The following is a 24,930-nucleotide window of genomic DNA, read 5'->3' on the forward strand; positions in this document are numbered from 1 at the left end:
ACTCTGCTAAAACAAAAGCAAGCCACCTGAAATTTTACACTACGTGTGTCATGGTTACAGGGCTAGCTGCATCTGTTCTCTTTTCCATCTCTAAGTGCACTACCTCAGCTGTCAGGCCTTGGGCCTTTACCTTGCCTGGGATGCAACCCCCTGTGTCTCCTTTTCTGAGCCCGGACCCTGGACTGTGGTACCTTGTGTATTGGCCATGCTTACCCAAGCAAGTCTAACTGGGTTTGATACCTACTGTTCTTCCCTTTGTGAGTCTATGACCTATGGTAAATACAGTGACTAGGCAGCCTTCATAAAGGAACGTATTGTTTAATCTTACCAGTAGGGACAAAGTATAACATGAGGAAAAGGATTTTTTTTTAAAGTCTACAGGAATGTCTACCATACTGAGAATTTTAGGCAGATGTATCTTATACCAAACCTCCACCTGGTAAGAGTCAAGAGTCTCAAAAACCTCTCTTCTTGGATGTCCCTTTAAACCCACCCAGATAATTTGATTTTCCCCTCTTCCCTCCTCCTTTCTAAATTGAGTCATTCCTGGGAAACCTGTCTGGTAGGCCCAACAGGGGATCAAGTCAGGCCATCAGAGTGAATGAGTGCTTTGCATGGTTGCTCAGGTGTTTGGTGAGAAGAATATATCAGATCCACCTCACCCTTTCTGGGTACACATACAAAATTGCAGATGGATGATTTTCATACATACTAGTGCCATACTCAGATTTTGTACACATATTCATAAACTGTCTAAAATTGTTTCTCAGTCTTTCACTCCCCATCCATATATCACAATATGTTCTTCTATAAGTCTCACCTTATATTGCACAGGACTGCACCTATGAAATTCTTTATTTTCCTACAAGGTAAAACAACGTTTCCAACAAACATTTCTGCAACACTTCTTATGCCACTGCACAGTGGAATTCTGACTTCCCCCAGTCCTATACACATAGAATCATAGAATCATAGAATATTAGAGTTGGAAGGGACCTCAGGAGGTCATCTAGTCCAACCCCCTGCTCAAAGCAGGACTAACCATGCTCAGGAAGAGTAGCTGTCAGCAGGAAGCACATAGGGGTCCTAGGGAATAGCGCAGAAGGACCGATCTTCCCTGCAAATAATCCAGTCCTGCATAGACGTCTTGAGATCTGAAGGATTTGTTTGTGGATCTCAGGATATTTACGGGCTTGGAGGGTCTATCTCTGCCCGCCCACGCTGATAGAAACCCGGTGAGATGAAAGTCAGAATGTCTTAATCCTTCAGGTTTCCCATGTCTGATACTATAATCTTTAGTTCAAATGGCTATAATCTTTAGTTCAAATGAGTTAAAAATTGTCAGTGATTGAGAATCCACTACAACCCTTCGTAAATCATTGAATGGTTATATACCCTCACTGTAATTATGCCTTATTTATATCCATTCTGAATTTGTCTAGCTTCAACCTCCAGCCAGTCAATCATTTTATACCTTCTCTGCTAGACTGAAGAGCCCATAATTAAATATTTGTTCCTGATGTAGGTATTTGCACAGTATAATCAAGTTACTCCTTAATCTTCTCTTTGCTAAACTAAATAGATTGAGCTCCTTAAGTCTCACTATAAAGGTATGGTTCTAATCCTTTAATCATTCTCATGGCTCTTGTCTGAACCCTCTCCAATTTTTCAACATTCTTTTTGAATTGTTGACACCAGAACTGGACACAGTATTCCAGCAGCTGTTGCACCAGTGCCAAATACAAAGGTAAAATAGCCTCTTTACTCCTAATCAAGATTCCCCTATTTATGCATCTGTCATGGGTTGCAACACTGACCACTTGTCTGGCACTTCCTCCTGGTCACTTTGGGGATTAGCTCTTAAGGCTGATGTCCCTTCCGGTGGTTGCACACCATCTCTTTCTCAGGTCTGCAGCCCCTCTCTTGCTCCAGGAACTACAGCATCCTCTTCATGACTCAGCCTGCCAGCTGGATCACTATCTGTGTTTCCTCCTTCCAGGATTCAGTCCCTCAAATCCTCTGTCATGCCTGCAGTGATTCTGACAGTTCCTGTTTACTGTCCCACCAGTGCCATTTCCCCCATGGGAGTTAAGGGAACCCGAACCTGAGCCTGCTTTCTATTCTGGGTTCCAGTCCAGGGACTCTCAACCCAGCAGCCAAGGCCTGTTTAGTCCCCAACCTTGCTGCTTACTTCATGGGCTGCCTCCTACCCTGGCACTCCCCCACACTCTGGAGTTTGCCAGCCTCTCTACTCCTGCCTCCCAGGGAGCAACATGGCCTAAATCTCTTTATAACCCCCCAACACACCTCCCTTTTCCCAGGAAATGAGTGCACTTTCCCAGCAGCAGCCCTGGTCTATTGCCAGCTTCATAGGAGTCCTGCCTATTCCTGCACAGCTGAACCTGCTTGCAGTCAATCTCTGCTTCCCATTCTTCCTCCAGATGTAGCCGGTGGAGTTAATAGACCTATATGGCCACCTTAACCCTTTCCAGTCCTATGTGGGGTGGACACCCCATCACATAATCCAAGAAATGCATTGCACTGGGAGCTCACGTTCAGCTGATACCTGCCATGACCCCGAAATCTTTTTCAGACTCACTGCTTCCCAGGATGAGAGTCCCCCCTTATGTAAGTTAGGCCTACATTCTTTGTTCTTACATATATACATTTATGTTTAGCCATATTAAAATGCATATTGTTTTCTTGAACTCAGTTTATCAAGTGATCCAAATGGCTCTGAATCAGTCATCTGTCCTCTTCATTATTTATCATTCCCCTAATTTTTGTGTCATCTACAAACTTGATGATTTTATGTTTTCTTTTAGCTCATTGATAAAAATGTTAAATAGTATAGACTCAATAACTGACTCTGCAGGTTCAACTAAAAACATACCCATTTGATGATGCTTCCCCATTTACAATTACATTTTAAGACCTGTCAGTTAACCAGCTTTTAATCCATTTAATTTGTGCCATGTTAATTTTATATCTTTCTAGTTTTTTAATTAAAATGTTATGTGGTATCAAGTCAAATGTCTTACAGCAATCTATGCACAGCATCAACGCTATTACCTTTATCAATCAAAACTTGTAATTTAATCGAGATATATCAAGTTAGTTTGACAGGATCTATTTTCCATGTTTTTGGCATTATTTATATTATCTTCCCTTTAATTCTTTATTAATCAAGTACTGTATCAGCTGCTTCATTATCTTGCCTAGCATTAATATCAGACTGACAGGCCTATAATTAATTACCTGGGTTAACCCATTTACCTTTTTAAATTTTTTGGCACAATATTAGCTTTCTTCCAGTCTTCTTGAACTTCCCCAGTGTTCCAAGACTAATTGAAGATGAGCATTAATGGTCCAGTGTGCTCCTCGGCCAGCTCTTTTAAAACTGTTGGATGTCAATTATTTGGACCTGCTGATTTAAAATGTTTAACGTTAGTAGCTGCTATATAACATCCTCCTGAGATACTAGTGAAATGGAAAGTGTGTTATCGTATGATATGACAACATCATTGGGTTTTTCCCAAATACAAAACAAAAATATTATTGGACGCTTCTGCCTTTTGTGTATTAGTACTGGTAATTCTACCATTTCCATCTAGTAATCAACCAATACCATTGTTAGGGGGCTTTTTGTTCCTCATATACTTTAAAAACTCTTGCTTATTGTCCTTAACTCTGCTGGTCATATATTTCACCTTGTGTCCCTTTGCTTTCCTTATCAAATTACTGCAATTCATAGCTTCTGATTTATATTCAGTACTATCAACTTTCCCTTTCTTTCATTTGTTATATTTTTAAAAAAAATTTATAGCTGCCTTCACTTTCACCCTAAACCAGATTTTTTTTTAATCAGTGTGGCCTATCAAATATTAAATGGGCTGTCTAAAGAAACAAATACTTGTACTATACATGCCTAGTAATTCACTTTATCTTCGGGGAGCAACAGTGCATGCTGAGTTTTCCTATTTCTTTACTTATGTATCTCACATTTCTGTAGCCTACTTTATGGTAGCCCAAAAAACTGGCTTCCAGTACCTTTTTAAGTGCTTTTTATAGTGATGAGAAGGACCGCCAGGGGGAACTATAGCTTAAGTACTAAATTATAAGAAACAACTGTTAACTATTGTTTTGATAGGTACTAATGAATAAAGGGCTGATCATGCAGTCCTCTTCTAGACTGCACTCTGATTGACTTCAATGGCAGTTATGGATGACTTAGGATGCTCTAGGTGAGCACTAGCTATACCAAATGGCGAAGCCTGCTAGTTTGGGGCAGGAGACTCCAGGGTTTTTTTTTTTGTTTTTTTTTTTAAATGGCCTGTCCTATTGAGTTCCGAGAAGATAATCTTATCTCCAGTCTTCTCTGTACAAACCTATCTACTGCCATTATGTGATCTACTTCATAAAAGAACAGTACTAAGCTGAGAATATGGTCTTAAAATATACCCAACTTTCAGACTTCACAGTAAACTACTGAAGTAATATTATGAGTAACTGACAGTTCAAATCAGAGAAGTAAAAGTAAATTAATTTCCTAAGGCAAATGTAACAGCACCTGCAAAATGTGCAGCAAAACATAATGGCCAAGATGCTCAAAGATATTTAGGCATCTAACTCCCATGGGAGTTAAATACTTTTGAGGATTTGGGACTAAAACCCAGTGCCACCAAACTGTCTGACATTACTGTTGCTTTGTATCAGTTCTTTACTAATGATGGATCCAATTCAAACAGAAAAAAGATCTGAGCCTGCTCCTATTGAAGTCTAGGGGAGAAATCAGTGAAACTATTATCTCCCTAACTATCTACCTTGAAAAAGGAAATATAATTTAATCCCCAGAGTATTACTGAAAATCTGAATCCCTATTTTAACAACAAAAACTATTTTGGTCCCTCCAGGCAACTCTGAGATAGCAAGCAGTTGAATATAGTAAGTGAAATATAATATGTAAAATTAAAACCATCCACTATTTCTCACATCGATTAACTAGATCTTAAACTTTTAAATTGTCCCTGCTTAAAAAAGATGGTTGCCACAGAAGTGGTTCTAAACTCTTACTTATGTATTCTATGTGGCTTATTGGAATGTTGGGGTCTTTCAGAGCACTTTAAATGTGCTGTGTTCCATAACTGAGCAATCAGGTTTATATTGTGTCAAAAGTATCACTATAAAATGCATCTGAAATCTAACTGTTATTAGTGTTGCCAGCTCTTTTAAGAGTCAGACATTACAGAAGCCAAAAGTTGCTGTCATTATTTTAAAAGGGAGGCCCATGGGTCATAATGTGGATCAAGACCTTTTTATGTTAATTTTTACTTAGTGGAGCTACTTAACTGGGAAACAAGCATTTAGTGAAATAAGTTCAGTTGAGTTCTTCTATAATTGAGTTTATCCTTGTTTATTAATAAAATTATAGAAAATCCACAACATATTGCACAGTTGCTTGGCAGCATGTTGCCAACAGAGAGATCAATAAAATGACAATGAAGGCATAAGTCAAATCCCTACCTTCAGCTCCTAATGGTCTCAGAGGATGTTGTGTTCAACTGTTCTTTAATTCAGAATCATCACATTATAAATCAGAGTACAGATACTGCGCTCATTGAAGTCAAGGGGAGTTTATCACTGATTTTATTGGGGAAAGGAAGGGCCTTTGATGGAAAATGGAAAAAGTTATATGACAATTTATTGCAGCATATGAGTGGTAGCTTTTCTGCTTGGCTTGCATGAGCACATCCTTGCTAACACTGAGCTGGTCAATACTTGATGTGATACCTAATACACATTGACATACTAATGGCTCTGATTCAACATTACTGCTACATCCAAAACTTGTAATGAAATCAATAATATTTTTATATACATAAAAAATACAAGATCAGGCTCAAAAATATGGGGCTTCAAAGGAACCATCACAATCCAATGAATGCATATGTAGGGGAACCTAGGGAGCCTGTATACAGGCAGTAGGCTATGAAGAACTGGTGAATTTAAATCCTATACACTACAGAGGGGACAGGAATGGCATTGTAGTAAGCAGGTTAATATAGGGGCAGAGATATCTAAAGAGTAGGGAGGAGGCTGGGGGGTTGCAAAAGGAATGTGGAGTACAAGGTTAACATTAGGATTAGGTTTAGGATTGTTCTGGGAAGCACTATGCTCCTGGAGGACCCCAGCATAAAGAAACTTGCTTTCTCTTCAAATCCAATGTGCATTAAGGGCACAAACTAGCCCTTTAGTTTTACACATGTGACACAACCTGACAAATACAGGGAGCTGGTCACAGTTATGATGCAAGATTAGGAAACTAGCTCTTAGATTTAAAAAACATCTCTTCATCATTTCATTGCACTGTGATGGCAGGTGTCACCACCTGGCACTGTTATACATAGTCTTCCAAATTATTTTTCTTAAGGCTTGTCTACCCTGCAAGTCAGCATGTGAATTTATAGCACACCAGCTTGGTGAACAGTAATGGCCTGTGTGGTCACTGCTACAGTGTAGTGAAAGTTCCCAAATGCAACTCAGCATATTTCTTCAGCTTGCAGTATGCTAAGCCGCACTCCATGACTTTCATTGCACTGCAGCAACATTCATTCTGGACATTACTGCGTGACAAACTGGCTTGCCATGCAGTAACTTGCTGCATAGACAAATCCTTAGGGCTTGTCTACATGGCTTTGCAGTGTGAACTACAGGCATGTAATTTGTAAAGTGCACTAAAGCGGTACACTGCTATGCCCTGTGTAGCCTCTGCTTGTGCAAATTAAACGGTACTTTATATTGATGTAGTCCCGGGTCCACATAAGCGCACACAAACTTTCTGTTTTGGTTCCAGAGTTCAAATGCCCCTGCAGTGCTGTAGAATAGCTGAGAGTTGGCAGAGGATTCTGGGTGCTGGCATACAACAGAGTATTCTGAGCATTGTTATTTGCTGCTGAGATTTTCTTAGCTAATGTTATGGAATGGCAGTAATTACTCCCTATGTAAGTTTGAAGGCAGTGTCCCAGTGTTAGTCTGATGCTTAATTGCCTATCAACTTCCCCAGAAAGAAACTGTTCTGAAATTGTGCATGCTGTATTTCACTCCAGGGTAGAGTTTTCCAGGACAATCTGGTAAAAATCAGAAAGTTTTAAAGGTGTGGTGTTTTGAAAATTTAAAAACATAAGAAAGGCCATACTGGGTCAGATGAAAGGTCCATTTAGCTCAGTATCCTGTCAGCCCTGGGCCATCCTAGCCCAATATCTGACAGTTGGCCAATGCCAGATGCTTCAGAGGAAATGAACGGAACAGGACAATTATCAAGTGATCTATCCCTTGTCATCCAGCTTCTGGCATTTCCCTGAAGTTTACTTTTGAAAGGTTTTCTAATTTTTTTTGGATCATAATCACTTCAAAATACTTGGCTTAGAAACTTTAAATATAACTTTATTCATATATTCATACCTCCATGCACCATCTGGAGCGCTCTCACCTCCCTGCCTCAAGAGAGATCTAATTTAGCCATAAGTGTTTCATTGATGCTTCTCTGAGGGCTTCCATTTTTGGTTGGGGATGGGCACAGCAAAAGCTTGCTTGAAAAAGCAGTCATTTATCATGGAGAGGTATTGCTTTTTCACAGAAAATCTGGCAAGGGGCCTTTTAGTGTTACTTAGCTAAACTGCTATGCCTTAGTTGATTATAGCATTTTGCCCCTAGAGGAAACTTCCATGTCTTGTGTAGTACTTTGAAAGCTGAAGCAGGATGAATCTCAGTGATCAACATGCTCGTTCTTGCCTACCGCAAAATGTCCATTTTACTAACTTCCCGTATAATTGTCATGAGAGTGCTGCATTATCACCCTGGAGAACTGCATTCACCCTGGAAATAGCACTTTTGTTACATCACATACTGTATCAAGAGTATGGTTGCATCGTTCAATGGTATTTGGACCGTGAAGGAGATAAGCTACATTTCTCTTCTGGATCTTTCTTCTGCTTGGTTACAACATCCTCAACAGATGGCCCACTGCCTAATGTTACAGCTGCAATGAGACTCAGTGCATCTCCTACTATGTTTTTCTTTCGACTGTTATGATGGAGAGTGAATTTGTGCTCTGATAGTTTATTCAGCTTTCACCACTGCACGTAGCTGAATTATCCTTTGTTAATAGCCTGTGCAAGGCTTGATGGTCTATATAAACTGAGATTTTTGAGGCAATCTGTCTTCAGAGCTTCTACCACTCCAAGACATTCTGGCTCTGTGGTAGAGGGTTTTCTGTTTCTGGCCCAGATCCTTAAAAGTATGTAAGAGCCGCTCTAGGTGTCTACGGCCACCATGTAGGCACCACTGCTGTTTTCAAAGCTGCTGCTCAGCTGCCTCCCAACCTCACAGACATCTTGGTCCCCTAGGCACCTAAGTTTCTGTCAGTTGGTATTCACAAAACTGCTTAAGCGCTGACACCTCCTCTCAGCTAAGAAGCTGCTTAGAGTCCTAGTTCAAAGCGAAATGCTGGAGGCCCTGAAGCAGGATTTTCAGACCAGGCAGGGAAATGCCTATCTTAACAGTGGGGCATGATTCCATAGCTGTGGTCTGAGTACACACAGTACCTGGTACCTGATAGCTCCCACAGCCACAGGCCACCAGGCAGTAGATGGCAGCAGAGGGCTTGTGTGAGAGACAGCCTAGCACAGGGAGATGCAGGGAAAGCATGAGAGGTATCATGCAGGAACAGGAGACAGAGAAAGAGACACTTTTGACTGCTAGCACATGTAGGGCTACCTAAACAGCTGATTTGGGTTAGGTGCCTGACTTCAGGAGAGGATTCACAGCTGAAGTCCCTGAGTATATGGCCCGTGAGACAGGCACACCAAGTCAGTCACTTAGGTATCTAAGCTCCTCTCCTCATCCCACTCCCCCTGCATTGTATGGGGAGCCTGGACACCTAGTCTGGGGCTGAGAATTCTACTGCTTAGCAGTCCACATAGGGGCTAGGTACTGTAACACTGAGTGGAGCAACAGCTAAGTGCCTGTAAGGATCTGGACCTCTTGCACTTAATTGCCTACTCCCACCTACCAGGGGTTGTCAAGTCCTTTCGGTGTCTAAATGCAGAGACCACTGTCATATATGGAAACAAGTGGATAATTTGACTCTGGTGATTTTAAAGTGGCATGTGTAAGGAGTCGTCTGAATCTCTTGAAAGACTAGAATTTGCTGCAGAATAAGCAGCGATTCCTCTGATATCCTCTGATGGGGCAGTTATTTCTGCAAAACCTTTTAGGAATTTCAAATAAAATCTACTTCAGTGTAGGAACTGGCTGAGTTCCTGCAGGTCTACATGGCACTTATATTTCTTGTTTTTAGAGCTCTAATCCCTCTTCACTAACAGTATTACTGAAAACCTGCTTCTCCACCATGCAAAGCAGCACCTAATATCAGACCTTTCAAGATGAGCTACTCTGCATACAGTAAAAACTCCTTTCTAAACATTTCTGAAAGCTCCGTCTACTCTTTATAGATGCAAATAAAGTCACCCGGGTTAACAAATATATCTTCCACACCTATCTGTGTGGTTCACTGCTCTCTGAAAGGTGCCAGGTGTAGTGTTAAAGTCAAATGGAGGATATTTTATATTAAAAACAGGCATAGGGCAAAAATAAATATGCCTAGTCTGTCTTCTGTTTGATTGTCTGGTGATGTCTTGTAACCACATCAAAGCTCATGAAAAATATTGTTCTATTAAGTTCATCCAGTGTTTCAGCCATGCCGAGGAGCGGGTACTATTACTAGTCGCTTGTTGATCCAAATAAAAATATTCCAACCAGGATGTCTACAGTTATGGTCCTACATTCATCATAAGGCACAGGATGGGATTGTCAAAATTGCCTATGTGACTTGGAGTACAAGGCCCAGTGCAAGTCAAGCTCACCACAAAGGATACCCGGCTCCTAAGCAGGATGAATTGGAGACAGCCTAATTTATAGGGGTTCTGCCTCCTGCACAGTTTCCTGATCCAGTTCTGGATCCAAGTTGTGCTGGTTCTGAATCTGAAGGCCCTCAATGGGCTAGGACCAAGATGACTCACTAACTGCCTCTCCATTGTGCTCCACAGCAAAACCCGATTAAAAAGGCACATTCCAACTGCTGGTTCCCTGGCTGAACCTTTTAGAGGCGCGAGTAGGGTATTCTTGGAGGAGAGTGGTGGAATTCTCTAACACTAGAGATCAGGATAAGCCTGAATCTGGTCACCTCTAATATATAAAGCTAAGTATCTATTTGCACAAGGTCTGTCCCCATAATGGAGCTGCAGAATGGTTTGACAACATCTTCCTGGAAGATGGTTATCAAAAACAAACCTGCCAGAATGTATTTGAGTTTTATATATAGGATATGTAGATTCTACTTTAATTGGCACTAGGATTGAGATTAGACTCATACTTTAGCCATTATTCCTTTTACTTACAGCACACTGCCTCTACATTTGGCCAGCAAAGTTTCTAGTTGTCACATAACTGAAACAGCAGCTTAAGGGCAAGCTAAGTCAGTTCCCAAATCTTGCCCCTATGTGTGCTTCAGTGCAGGAGTCCGAGGGAAAGCTTACTACTCTGTTCAGGGCTGCAGTTTGTCCCTGGGGGACCACTCTGACAGATGAATCACCAAACCCTATATTCACCATTGGAACCTGTTTTACTTAGCAGAACCCCTACATTGAATTCCTACTTCAGAGAGAGCCTTGGAAAGTTGGAAATGCTCTTGCTTGTGAAGGAGTAAATCCATCTGTTGCAGCAGCAGGTGTGAGTGTTGAGTAGGACAGATCCAAAGATCCCAGGAGTCAGTTACACATGTTGCACTTTTTCAAAATAACTGATGGTACTCTCACTCCAGCTGAAGCAAAGTCTCCTGTTTTTGATCTGATGGATTACAGAAAGCCTGTTTCTAAAACTCTCCATGTTGAAATGTACTAGGAAAACCTATTTGGAATTCAGTCTAACTCATCAAGTCAGCTGCATTTCTCTTAGAATTTTCATAGATCTCCCCATTGATATTTTTGGTTGCAAATTAGTCATGCATAACTTTGTTTCTTCCAAAAGCCTGTGGTTGACCTGGTTCATAAATCTCTCTGATATAAAATACCCTTGCATTTTGTACTTCGATGAAGTATTAGCTTTCTGCTACAGTAATCGCTTACTCGGGTTATTTTGCTGGACCATTTTGCTGGTACCTGGCTATATGAATAAGTACCATCTAGTTTCCCTGAAAGGCTCTCCTTCGCAGTGTCCCTTTCCACTGTACTTCCTGAAGATATCCATGAACTGAGGGCCGCTCAGGGCTCACGCTTAGTCACCAGCCTCTGAGCCTCTCTTCAGACTGATTTGCTTCAAACGCCTGTACCTGCATCTCACGTAACTGTTTTGCATTTCTTCCCATACCTCCTTGAGCCCTATAGTTTTTCGACTCTGAAACATAGCTACATATAATATTTTCACACTACCTCTCAGGGCTTCCACGCTTGCCACGACGTATCTCATGCTCCAGTGTCTTTGCAGCAATATAATCATTTATTAAGGTATCTCACACCTCCAATGACAGAATGTTTAAAAACTGGCTGAGATGAAGGGAATCTCTCATAATAGGTCCTTGGTTCTTATTTCCTGGCTTGATGTGCCTTGTTAATTTCGAGTAGCCTCATCTTGGTCATTTGTTGGCTTCCTGGATTTGATTGTGCTGGGAAAGTTATCAAAGTGAATGAGTAGTACGGATGAGAGTGAGCTCATCAATTGATGCAGGAGAGACATGGGCAGACTGTTTCCTTCTGTAGTGCAGACGTGCCAAGCCTTCTTTTAAATTGTGCAAATAGTTGTCTTTAAGAGCCCTGTAGTAATCCTTCACATGATGCATCACTGGCAGCTTATTGAAAGAATGTTTTTGCATCACCACCTAAGAAAAACAAATAGAAACCCCACTGCTCGATTATCATTCTATTCATTATGAGACAAGTTAATACATTGTAATAAATAAAACATCAAATAAGCAAACAGAATAATTAAGGAGAACACTATCAGTTTATTAACATGGGGGTAACTTCCCTCTGCTTTGCATGGGCACTGACTTAAATGGAAGTTGCACACATCAGAGAACCAAACTTGCTCATGGAGAGAGGCAACTGGTACAAATCAGGTGAGCTGCAGCACATTACATGAACATGAAGGCATACTTAAAGGGCTAAGTGTACTATTACATTATTCTTCACTTCCCACCCTGAATTGTGTGGTGTTGAAAAAGCAACTGCTGTGTTTCGCCCCAGAGGTGGCTACAGCAATCTCCTTGTGTATAGTTTGCATATCTATTTAAGGCACTTGGGAATGGAAGGCACTATAAATAATGATACTTGCATTTATAAACAGAAAGACAACCTTATTTTACCCTGAGCAGAGGAAATACATTCAAATAGACTTTGGTTTTATTGTTCCTTACAACAGTTTGTAACCACCTTCTATTAGCTGCTAATCCTTAATTGCCCATTTTCAGTGGTCTCTTACAGCATGTGTGAACCCTGATGCCTAACAATCTGTCCCACTGTGTATTCAGCGTCACACTCTGGTTACCTTCTCCAGACCTGAGGAAGAGCTCTGTCTGAACTTTATCCCCACCCACCAGCAGAAGTTGTTCCAATAACAGATGTTACTTCACCCACCTTGTCCCTCTAACAGAATTTTAAACATTTTTGGGGAAGAGTATGTTTGGGCCTCAAGTGGCTGTGCAGGACAGGAGAGGTGCAAAGAGATTCCTTCTCCTACACCCTGTATGAGGCCAACTAGAACAGCACTACCTAGGCTACATTCTCAGAATTTCCCAGCAGTCAAGTAATAATTCTGTTTATCCATGACAGGCCAACAAGCCAGATACATTTTTCATTCCCAAATTATGCATTTGATCTATTGTGTCATATATATTTTCCCCTCAGATCTACACGTCACTCACAAGGTTATTAAACACAGTGAAACTACTACTAAACAGAGGACATTCAGTAGAGAAGCTACAATTGGTCAGAGGCTCAGCTGGTGTAGGGCAGCATAGCTCCTTTGGCTTAAATGAAATGCTGATTTACACCAGCTGAGCCTCTGGCTCAAAGTGAGTACGCATTTCTGTTTTTGTTGGAAATGAACCACTTAAGGGCTTCTTGGTAATAAGCTAAGGGCTTGTCTACACACTGAGTTATTCCAGAATAGCTCATAGGCTTTCAGTTCTCTCGCTACCTGAATCCAAGTTAACTTACAAGTGTAGACAAGCCTTAAAATGTGTGGTCCCTATTCACCAAAATATTAAGATCTGTTTTCATGTCTCACTCTATAATCAAGTATAGCACTGCTCAGGAGACCACAGTACAGCTCACTTACGATATGGCCAGATAAAGTAATGGGTCAGAATAACAAACTTCTGTCACGTGTTTAAAGTCTTTTAAGAAACTATTTACATAGCACTGATAGCGATCATGGACAGGATGTCAGACCAATCAGAACTATGTAGCCAAACTTTGAATATACCGTAGACCATTTGTTTTATGAAGCAGCATGTTGAAATACACACAGTGGAAATGGAAACATTTAGAAAGCCTGATGGCAGGAAAGCAGTTAGCCAAGATTGTTACACTGTGCAGAGAAGCCTGTCTCTTAGCTGCAGCTGCTCTGAGATCCCCACTAGGGAGAAGGCCCCATGGGAAAGATAACATAGGTTAAGCTGTATTATCTTTTCTAGGGAATCTTCATGGCGACAAAGCAGGGATGATGTGCATCCTTCATATTGTTGGTCACATCCCCACCTAACACAGGTCATACAGTCTGGTGCCTCTCTCCCCATGTGGATTCTAATCCTGTGAAGAGACCTCAAGAACCTGCGGACTTGGGGGTGAGTGGATAGGGGGAGATGAGGCTGGTGACGCTGAGCTGGCTGACACCCACCCTGTTCCAGCATGGGCGAGCCAGATATGGGGGGGGTCCCCCTTTGTGCCTGGAATTTGGGGGGCACCATCTGATCCCCAGGGATTTATTAAGTACCAGAGAAAGGTGAGACACTCTTGTTTTTAGACTGTTGAACTCCAGGCAGTTACTTGAGTAGGAGATTTAAAGGTGTAGAGCTGAGCCACAGAAGACTTACTTCACTCCAACCCTGTGGGTTTAAACTTTAGAGCCCTTTTAACTCAAGAGCTCTTTCTGTCATCAGCACTTATTTTCCTTTTTCATGGCTATAAAAAAAGAAAAAGTGAGCTTAGTGGCGGAAACGTCAGGTCAGTCTGACAGTCTTGGAGCCTGAGCAGGGCTTTTATTCACAGAACAGGCAGCTGCACACAACAGTCATGTAAGCGTCCTATGGAATAGCACATGTGACATGGACACCTCTCCCCTGGGAAATGGACTAAGGTGTTTGTCACAGCGGCCCACACATACTGATAGTGATGACTTTTCATGCCTACTGACACTGGTCAGATTCATACCAGTGACCTACAGGTGACAGATTCCATAATTAACTGCTGATCCCCACCACTCGCCCTGATTACGCTTATTAGCTGATTGCATAGCTCAGCCCTAGAGGCCTGCCAGACTCCCTTTGATCTGGATTACATCGTGCAAGGTGCTGACCACCCATTAGGGCACATTGTGAAAGGAGCTGAGCAGCCATAAGTGAATGGGGAGCACCAGCAACTCCCATTATCTGGACTTGCCCACTGACAGTACTTTGAGTTGAAGGTACTCAGTACCTTGCATGCCCCTGCTCTGAGTGTCTGAAATGTTAGTGGGCTCAGTTCAGCCCTGGTCTAATTTCACTGGGCTCAGAGAGGAATGCGTTAAAATGCATTATTGGGTAGTAGAGATCAGTCAGGGATTGTACTTCCTAATTAATACCTTTTTCTGCCTCTACAGGCTACAAGCCAGTAGACGGAAATTTGTTCCAAGGGCAAGTCTTGTGATTTTAGTCCACATCACTTATAATACAGCTGTTTTACTAACGGCTGCTGTCAAGTATTTTCACTTCTGATTTTTTTCCCTTTTCATAAAGATCGCTGGCAACTTTTAAAAAACAAAACAAAAAAGACAGTCATCTCTGACTTTTAATTCCTTCATGTTTCTGCCCTGAATGTCTAGTGGATAAGAGCGGATATTTTAATTTAGTCTCAGTTTGTTGAAAGTAATGCAGCACAGCCAGAGCCCTGCACAAAGCACCACACAAGTTATACCTTTCATCCTGTAAGGTGTCATTCAAACAAACTGTTTCCCCCCCAAACACTTCATGGAGAGTTAAGGTCTATAATAATTAATGATAAATAATAGCAGAGGGAGAGAGAAATAACATTGAGTGATGCTGTGGAAGAGATAGGAAAGTTTTAGAAGGATTTAACGTCAGATAGGTTCATCAATGGCTATTAGCCAAGATCATGGACACCAGGTATTATAGGCCAGGGATGGCTTAGCCTTCCTCAACAGCCAGGCCTGGCCCCACCTATGCTCCACTGTGAGGCCCTGCCCCTTCCTGCTGCATCACCAGGCACTGCAGCAGCTTCCCACCCCTGCTCAGCCTCCCCCAAATGCAGTGGGGCTGGAGGGGGGCGAGCCAGCCCTTGGTCTGGGCCATGCAGTGCTTGAACTGCCCCGCTGGTGCTTCAGGGCGGCTGGGTCCACTGGCTGGGACTTGGGCCACCCCAGGGGGATTCAGGGCAGCTGGAGCTGCCGGGTGCTGGGGCTGCCCAGCTGATGCTGCCGGTGGGCATGGCCGGGGCCACATGCTATTGGTGCTCCCAGTGGCTAGGGCCACCAGTGGGCGTGGCTGGGCCACATGTGGCTGGTGCTCTGGGGTGGCTGGGGTCTGCACAGCTCAGGCCACCTGGCTAGTACTGGGGCTGCTGGCCCCAATTTGGAGCAGCTGGGGCCACCCAGCACTGGGGCTGCCCTGTCAGGACTTGGGGCAGCCTGGCTCTGGAGTGGGGCTCCTCCATCTGCGGGGGGGGGGCAGCTCTGGGTGGCACCGTAGGAGAAGAGGTGATGCAATGGGCTAGCCTCTCCTAATGGCCAAGATGATCATGGATGCAACCCCATGCTCTAGATCGGAGTAGTAAATTATTTTTTTTGTCAAGGTCCAGATTTCTTGGTCAAGGTACAGTCTAGGTCCAGATGCTAGAGAAACATTTTTCACACTGCAACAATGATAAAAAGATTGTGGTCCATTCAAAAAGGTCTGGATTTAGCCTGCAGTCCGCCTATTGACTACCCCTGCTCTACATGTCTCTAATCCTCTGACAACCAGGGGCTGGGACTGGACTACAGGGCCCAGAGCGCTTGATTGCCCTGTTCTGTTCAATCCCTTTGAAGTATCTGGCGTTGGCCACTGTCACAAGACAGGATACTGGGCTAGATGGAGCATTGGTCTGACCCAGTGTGGTCATTCTTATGTTCTTAAGGTATGCACTCGTGAGGAGACTTCTTTTGCACCAGCACCTGCAAAATAAACTGTGTGGAAGAACAGAGGGAAAGTCAACGTTAGCTGAGTAAAGAAAGCATAGAGAGTGACATTCACGTCTGGGCAGAGGGCTAGTGCAAGGGCTATGCAGTACTGCTTACATGAGACTTAAGCAGGGCATGTAGGCCTTGTGCTGCCTCTGCATGGGGGTGAATTTCACCCAGAGGGGAGATCTGCAAGAGAAGAACTCTCCCTAGACCAGAGTGAGTCTTTAAAGAACCCAACAAGAAAAGTGATTTTGAATGGGATCCTGGAATTAGCGTGTCAGTTCTGGTCATCTCTTCTATGCACTAATTCCTTACCTGCCTTTTTCAGCAAGGCATAATCCACAGAGCATTTCTTTGTGCAGTAGTAGCTAAAGAGCTTTTCCGTGTAAAGCAGAACTTTGTTTTTTATAGCATCTGTTATACGAGCTATACAAACATGGTAGAGGGCCAACTAGCAGGGAGTCTGTCAATACCCATTGTGCCTGTCTTCCCTATACAACATTAAGAATGAGGAAACCACCTAGGCACACTCAGGTTCCAGATAACCATGTATGTTTCTATATCATAAGTAAACAAGGACTAGCTACATGCGTAGTGTTAGGTTCGGTGGTTTCTGCAATGGAAGACAGGGAAAACAAGTTATTTAAAGGGGTACTACCCAATTCCTGTACACTACAATACCTGGCAGCACATTTTACATGACTTTCAATCTTTTTGTTCTTATTTTTAAAATGTCCAACTCCTTGGGGATAAGAAATGACAAAATTGACTCTAAACTCAGATCAAGTTAGTTCCTTGAAAGGGGTTTTTGCAATATGCTGAGTCACTCCAACTTCTTACCATATTCATGAGACAATTACAAGTGGAAACTGAAGCAATCACAGCCTAATGAAAGGAAGTTTTCTGCTATTCAGGATCTCAGGTGGCCCACTCAGATGACAGTACCTGGCTAATTAAGTGTTGATTATTACATTGATGAAATCTGATGGGCACCTAGAAGAGACTTGATCAAACAAAGAGGCCATCTGGATTCTTCTCTACTGCTAAGCATTAGCTGGCATAATCATTTGATCTTTACCTTCTGATTCATGGAACTGGACAAAGAGTAAAACTAAGTTGTAAGAGCAGCATAAAGAAAGATTTGTTGCTGAGAAAGGCACATTAGATAGTCAAGTGGCAAGCCAGGCTGCCTTTCCAGCCAAGAACTCTAGGCTATTGGACAGCACTGAATCATAGAAGATTAGGGTTGGAAGGGACCTCAAGAAGTCATCTAGTCCAATCCCCTGTTCAAAGCAGGACTAACCCCAACTAAATCATCCCAGCCAGGGCTTTGTCAAGCCTCATCTTAAAAACTTCTAAGGATGGAGATTCCACCACCTCCTTAGGTAACCCATTCCAGTGCTTCACCACCCTCCTAGTGAAAAAGTTTTTCCTAATATCCAACTTAAACCTCCCCCACTGCAACTTGAGACCATTACTCCTAGTTCTGTCATCTGCCATCACGGAGAACAGCCTAGCTCCATTCTTCCTGGAACCCCCTTTCAGATAGTTAAAGGCTGCTATCAAATCCCCTCTCGTTCTTCTCTTTTGCAGGCTAAACAAGCCTAGTTTCCTCAGCCTCTCCTCATAAGTCCTGTGCTCCAGCCACCTAATCGTTTTCATTGCCCTCCACTGGACTCTTTCCAATTTGTCCACATCTTTTCGGTAGTGGGGGGCCCAAAACTGGACACAGTACACCAAATGAGGCCTCACCAGTGCTGAATAAAGGGGAATAATCACTTCCCTTGATCTGCTGGCAACGCTCCTACTAATGCAGCCCAATATGCCGTTAGCCTTCTTGGCAATAAGGGCACACTGTTGGCTCATACTTCTCCAGTTTTTCAAAGTTGCTTCATAAATTCCTGTTCATGCTGCAGAAATGGTCAGCAATGGGGCTTGGTGGTGAGGAAGCCAAGGAAAAGGCAATGGGGAGGTTTCTGGAGGAGGTGCTTGCCCTGCATAGCCCCCCTGTGGCAGAGTTATTCTCCACCAGAACTTAGGAACTCTGGAAGACAGGCACCTACCTAGCTCAGAGCTCCAGATGCTGGTGCAGCAAAGGGAACAAGGCAAGATGGCTCTTCTCTTGTATAACATAGGAGCTCTTGCAAGCCTTTAACTTTAACAATTCCCTGGCTGCAGTCCCTTTCTCAGATCTACCCCAGCTAAAGGCCACATTCTTAGGCAACATCTGCTTCCACCTGGCTGCTGTCATGTTCCCATGCTCCATTACTGCATTCCAGCAGAGGACACTATGCAGGTCTGTTTTGTCTGCTGTAGAGAAATGAAGTGATGCATCCTCTGCTATTTTGGCAGCAAACGCTCTGGTGTAGAAGAAAGAGCAGCTGTAGATGGAGTAAAATAAAACTAAGTCTATTCCTCTGCTCCTTCAGGAAGAAAAAGGGATCGCTCATTTGTTTTACTTAGGGACAGATTCTGCCCTCAGGAATCCCAGTGTAAATCCAGATTAACGCTACTGAAGCCTGATTCACCACTGCTTTGCACGGATAGTTACTTATACCTGTGCAAGTTGGCTATAAGACACCAGCAAGTCAGTTCTCTGCATGGCTCAGGGGTAAATGAACACACAAGAGAAAAGGCACTGGAGAATTGGTCCCAATGTCTTTGGAATTTAGTGTCATGCAACAGAGCAGAATCTAACTAATGCTCCATCATTTAAAGGCAGTGTATTTTTAAATTCTTACCTTTCCAAAAGCTGAGTGCACCTCTTGTGCCTTCCCATTTACATGCTGCTGAATGGATCCAGCTTTCATAGGCTGGTATTTGGGGATGCTGGAAATAGGATGCTGAAGGGCAATACAGTAATTCTGATAATCCAGACATGTCTTGTCAAAGTGCAGGTTACCAGGGGCTTCTCTAGGACTGAAGAGATGAAGTAGACTTTGGCATCAGGGCACTCCAATCCCATAGCTTCATGCTTTGACCATGTACAGTTAGTCAGTCTTGATGTAAATAATCACGTGCCTCATTCTGGAGGCACAGAATTCAGTGGGGATTCAGGCCACGTGGAGAGCTGGGGTGACAATTTTCTAAACTTTGAAAGTTCTCCAGATACTGCCTGACAAGTTTAACTTCAGTGGAGCCTTCTAGAGGTTGTGAAGATTTTCAAAGGGATAAAGAATAGGAGCTGAAATAAATTATGGAGGCAGGGGACTCTGCCTAAAGCTAACTCTGCCTAGATTTTAATGAAAGCAGAATGGAGTCCTTACATTTTGAAGGGTTCCCTGCAGCATGCTTAAGAAATGGAAGGTTGATGACAGATTCAGCCTCATTCAGAATTCCTTTGCTTCTTGACAGTGTCTAATTCTCATCAGCCACTTTGTCTGAGCCGCACCTACTACATTCATAACAGGATATATATATGTAAACCTAGAGTGTTTGAGATGATAAATTAAAGCGCAAGTTCTACCCTCAGCTAAAATGAGGAATCCAATAGGGTGAGCTGTATGTAAATGTGGGCAGAATTTCATTCAGAGAATCTGCATATACTGGACCTGATTCTTCCACTCATTGATTTTAAACCACTTAATTCCACTTCCCAATAGAGTTATTCCTGATTCACCCCAAAGAACTGGGCCTGTTTTCCCCCTGGAATTGTTTGACTTTGTAAAGCAGTTTGTAAAAGCTTTTCACAGACTTTAAGCATTGGAGTGCCATGACTTACAGGGCAGTCTTGTGAAATGATGCTGGACATCATGAAACTCACTAAGCAGTAACAGACTTTAGTGCCATGACATACTGGGGTGTCAAAGCCTTTTTGAACACTGATAAAGCAATTCCCTCTCTGATGACCAGAAGTGGGTTTATGGTTATGGCAGTGGTCTGGGAGTCAGGAGATCTGTGTTCAATTGGTGGCCATGCCAAGCACTTCCTCTATGACCATGGGCAAGTCACTGAGGGGACATCTAAACAGTAAAAAGACCTGGGGGCAGCAAGTCTGAATCTGGGTCAACTGGCCTCACAGGCACATTCTACAGGGCTAAAAATAGCTGTGTAGACATTCCTGCTTAAGCTGAAGCCTAGACTTTGAAATCTGGTGAGGGGGAGGGTGTCAGAGCCCAGGCAGGAATGTCTACACAGCTATTTTTAGCCCTGTAGCATAAGTGTGAATCAGTTGACCTGGGCTCTGAGATTCCCTGCTACAGCTTGTTTTTTGGCTTTGTAGATGTGCCTAACTTTCTCTGTACCTTAGTTCCCCATCTGTAAAACAGGTACAACAACATTGTCTCCCTCTGGCTGCTTTGTCTATTTGGGGCTCACTTGTGGCTTTGCAACGAGCCCCAATTTAGGGCAATGCAAGGGTTAACTAAAAAGCTTTAAAACAGCAGCTTTAACAAAGAGGCAATATTTATAACTGACCCCCCAACCCCAGGATCTTCCTTGATTCTGTATCTAGTCACCGGTGGTGACTCTTTCCACCCAATAATACAAAAGTAATACAACTATGATATAATATAGATTTACTAAAATATCTCCGTTAACGCTCAATGGCTTAAAGCCAGGATCCCAAACTAACAAGGTGGGTGATAAAAGAAATCAGATAATTATGTACCTCACCATTTCCTTCACAAGAATACAAGAGATTGAGACAACACCAGGACCACAACGGGATCGGGAACCACCAAGAGACGATGCCAAGGACCACACAGCAATGCAGGAACGGGATCAGGATCGATATCAAAGCAGGTAGGTATGATCCTCTCGGTCTTCTTCAAAGATGGATGAGGAGCAAGCACGGCTGCTACTGGGGTGCACAGCACTCTGCACAGGGCTCAGAGACTTTATACAACCTATGGTTGCTTGGAAGAGTCTCATTAGGGTCACATGACCCACCTCACTTGAGTTTCCTGCCACCCAATTGCTAGGCAGATTTCAGGGAGAGGGGGCACCAACAGGGCATCAAGAAAGGCCACAATGGAGGATGAACACAAAAAACCAAAATGGCGAATTAATCCTGATGGTGGGTAGAGAAAAGCCTCCACCCACTCATCCATCTGCATAGGGTGGGGACACAGTGATCCAGCATGGTCTGCAACCTTTGCTGTGCTGCCACCTGTGACGTGGGTAGATGGCAGAGGAGTCTAAGAAGGTGCTTTGTGCTGCCGCATCACCCAGGCCACGAATCAGTCCTTAGATTGTAGTGAAGCGTTCTCACCTTGAGAACAAGTGGCTCGTTTTCATTTGCACTAAAGCCCCTTTACATCACTCTGGCAGTGGTGTACATGCAGGTGCCTATTTTAAGGTCCCATCACATGGATAGAAGGGCTTAAAGAGGACTTAATATAAGCGAGACTCAGACCAGAGGATCTAGTGCACTTACCTACAATGGGTGTTTGTATTCAGCCGACCATGTCTGCACCAAAAGGACAACCCCTTTCAGCACTGCCTGGGATGTACCAGACAAAGAGGTAGGCACTAGATTGGCAGAGACTCCCCTAATGGTTGCTGCACCTGAAACTGCCCTTAATAGTGCAGAAGAGCTTCCAGAGTGTGACAGGGAACACCATACAGCAGACTCAGTTTCTCCTGTGGGTGAGGATCTGGCAGAGAACATGCTCTGCTTTTGTACCTCCTTCCACATCCAACACAGTGAGATTGTCTGATATGTGGGGTATGGCAGGAGTATGTCACAGAGGAGAGCTCCTCACCCCATCTACCCTCCCCCAGACTGGATCCACAGACAGAATCACTTCTGCTCATGGAAGCAGAGGAGACATCAGACTTTGGCTTTCTATGTACTGCATATGAACTCTATTCATCCATACTCTTTGTATTTTGGCACACAGTTTCCTGTCTTGCCCAACCTTCTACATTTTAAAAAAATTAGTTCATCACATCTTTGTTGCTTTATATTGCCCCCTCACCAAGGCAGCAATAGTCTGAGATGGTGACTGCACAGTATTCTGGTTGTATCTAAGTGCCGTAGTAACAGCATCGGCTGTTTTGTTTTTCATTTTATCCCCTGATAAGAGCACCTGTTATCGTGTTTGCCTTTTTGTGCTGCTCTGTACAGGGCTGATGGTTTCAAGGATTCCCTGGCCTCTTTTAGCATGTCAAATTCAAGGTCTTCATTGTCAGCTACAAGGTGTTCAGGAGGAGACGAGTCTGGGATCCAGGAGATCTGGGCTCTATTCTTGGCCTTACTTCTAGAGTGGCTGTGGGCAAAATATTTTAGATACCAAGAGGTCTGAGATGCATTCAGAAGAGTTGAGCATTTAACTGTAGTTGTAGGTGTTCAGACTCCTGGGGTCTGAAACTGAACACTCAAAAATCAAAGTCTGTTTTGCACTTTAGCACTGAGTCTTCAGTTTGTACATCTCAGGTTTCTCATCTGTAAAATGGGGATATACAGTTTTACCTGCTTCGCACATGCACTGGGTGAGGCTTACCTCTGGTATGCATGGGAGGTTGGAAGAGCAACACAATTTTTTTATGGGTAAGTATTTATATAATAAAATGATTATTACCCAGTAACTTCTCCTGATCAGTTTTCAGGTTGATTGCTGAACAGAGTTGTGTTCTCTAGATTTGTTTTTTTCTCTCTAACTGTTTTAGACAACAGACAGGAATTACCTTCCTGAAGAAGAGTTATATTAACTAACAAACAATGAGCAAAATTACTGTGATCTTAAGGTCCTACATAGACTTCAAGGATTTACTGCAGTATAGCAACCCCCCTTGGTCTCACCTATTGGCAGCAGTCTCCTTTGGCAGTGGGGTCTGAGGTAACTCTGCCCCAACTTTGACAAGTCTTTTGTCCCTTCCCCATAGCACCTCTCACATGGAGCATCTGGTGCAGGCCTTATTTCAGGCCTGTGGAGTGTCCTTCCACTCCTCCCCCCAAGAGGAGGGGCAGGCTGTCCCAGTCCATGTATATGACCCCAGGCCCAGGGAGGTACCTTGCCATGGCTCCTTCTCAGGGCTGTAGAGGTGGTGGTAAAGCTCTGGAGGATTGGAGAAACACCCATCCTTCCTGCAAGCTGGGACCAGGATCTTTCCTTCTCTGCTTCAGAGAAGCACTGTCTCCTAGTTCAGGGAGTCTCTCCTCCAGCTGCTAAGACCTGCTGGCAACTTCTTCTCCTGTTCCCCCACCCTGTAGGGAAGGCAGGGTTTAAGTACACCTGGAGTAGCCCTTAAGTGGGTCCAGGTGTCTCTAATTGACCTGCAGTAACCTCTCCTGTGCCTGCAGGGAAAAGGGCCTATGGCATTCTAGGGCTCACATACTGGCCCTGGTATACCCTTTTGTAGCCATCTGGCCTGACTTTACCACACCACAAAAAGTTATCTTTCCAAAGAAATATGGTACGACTTTCAGATCCTAGCAGCCTGCAAAAAATTCTGTTCCAACTGTTCATACATTCAGCATCCCTGAGCGCTAATGATTCCCTCCCTTGAACTGCATCTGCCATCTGATCTCCTAATAGATGCACAATTGGTTGCACTATTTCTCACTATTTGTTCTGCCTACAATTTTAGTATCATCTACAGGTTTGGAGATCGCTGCAGCACATCCACCACATAATTACAGATAACACTAAGCACTGTGCATTAGATAATGTGTAACTGGTCCTGAACTAACTCCTAAAACTTCTCTCCAACTTGTAAAATACCCATGACTTTAACCTTTTCTATGATTCTTTGCATTAACCACGAAGGGTCTAATCCTTCTCCCAATGCCTTGCATGAGTGAGGAGAGCTGGATTTGGCCCCACATTTGATGAGGAACCTCAAATTCTTTTAGAAAATCCAAGCATTCATCAAATATTACTCACCTATCTTGGCACTAATCTCCACACAGCACTCCAGGAGGCTGGTGAAGAATGATCTCCCTTGTCTTAATGCATACTGCTACCCACTGTCAAACTGGGTTCCTCCCACCACATGCCTTCAAATGCCTTCCAGTAGCTCCCATATCACAACTGTTAGACTACAGCTCTAGAGTTTCCTTGTTGGTCTAGATTTAATTGTTAGTAATGGAGCCCATGAGTGCCACTTCACTGCCCTTGGGATTCTAGTATATGAATAAAACACATCTAGAAAACCTGTCAATTTGTTACATCTGGTGGTGCTTTTATTTATTTTTAATGCATTCAACCAATTCTGTTGGTGCCTGCACGCTACCTAGTTCCATCTCTGTCGGGTGTGGTGAACGTGCAGCTGGATCTTCAGGTTCTAAACCAACTTCTCTGAATCTGTTCTATGCCCTGCCTTGACTTCATCGAAGTTACACCAGTTCACACTAGCTGAGGTTCTGGTCCTAACTGTTAGTGCCTAGCCCACTTATAGTCACTCTCCAGTATTAAGCGACCATGGGTTTCTTTTATCCACTGTGCATTTAATTGAAGAGTCTGGATTGTTACTGGAGATTTTTAAAGTTTGCTG

The 24,930-nt window shown here is 43.3% G+C and overlaps 1 long non-coding RNA gene across 1 annotated transcript; it reads right to left on the reverse strand.

The window, feature by feature from the left end:
• Positions 1-8,424: 8,424 nt before the first annotated feature.
• LOC137163062 (uncharacterized) lies at positions 8,425-23,623 on the reverse strand. The gene is made up of 2 exons (XR_010922617.1): positions 23,448-23,623; positions 8,425-11,932 (listed from the first exon to the last, which is right to left on the reverse strand). It is a non-coding gene; the product is annotated as an uncharacterized lncRNA (long non-coding RNA).
• Between the last annotated feature and the right edge of the window lie 1,307 nt (positions 23,624-24,930).

Source organism: Emydura macquarii, unplaced genomic scaffold (genome assembly GCF_026122565.2).
Source record: "Emydura macquarii macquarii isolate MOO-44397 ecotype Brisbane River unplaced genomic scaffold, CSIRO-AGI_Emac_v2 contig_2473, whole genome shotgun sequence".
Taxonomy (NCBI): Eukaryota; Metazoa; Chordata; order Testudines; family Chelidae; genus Emydura; species Emydura macquarii.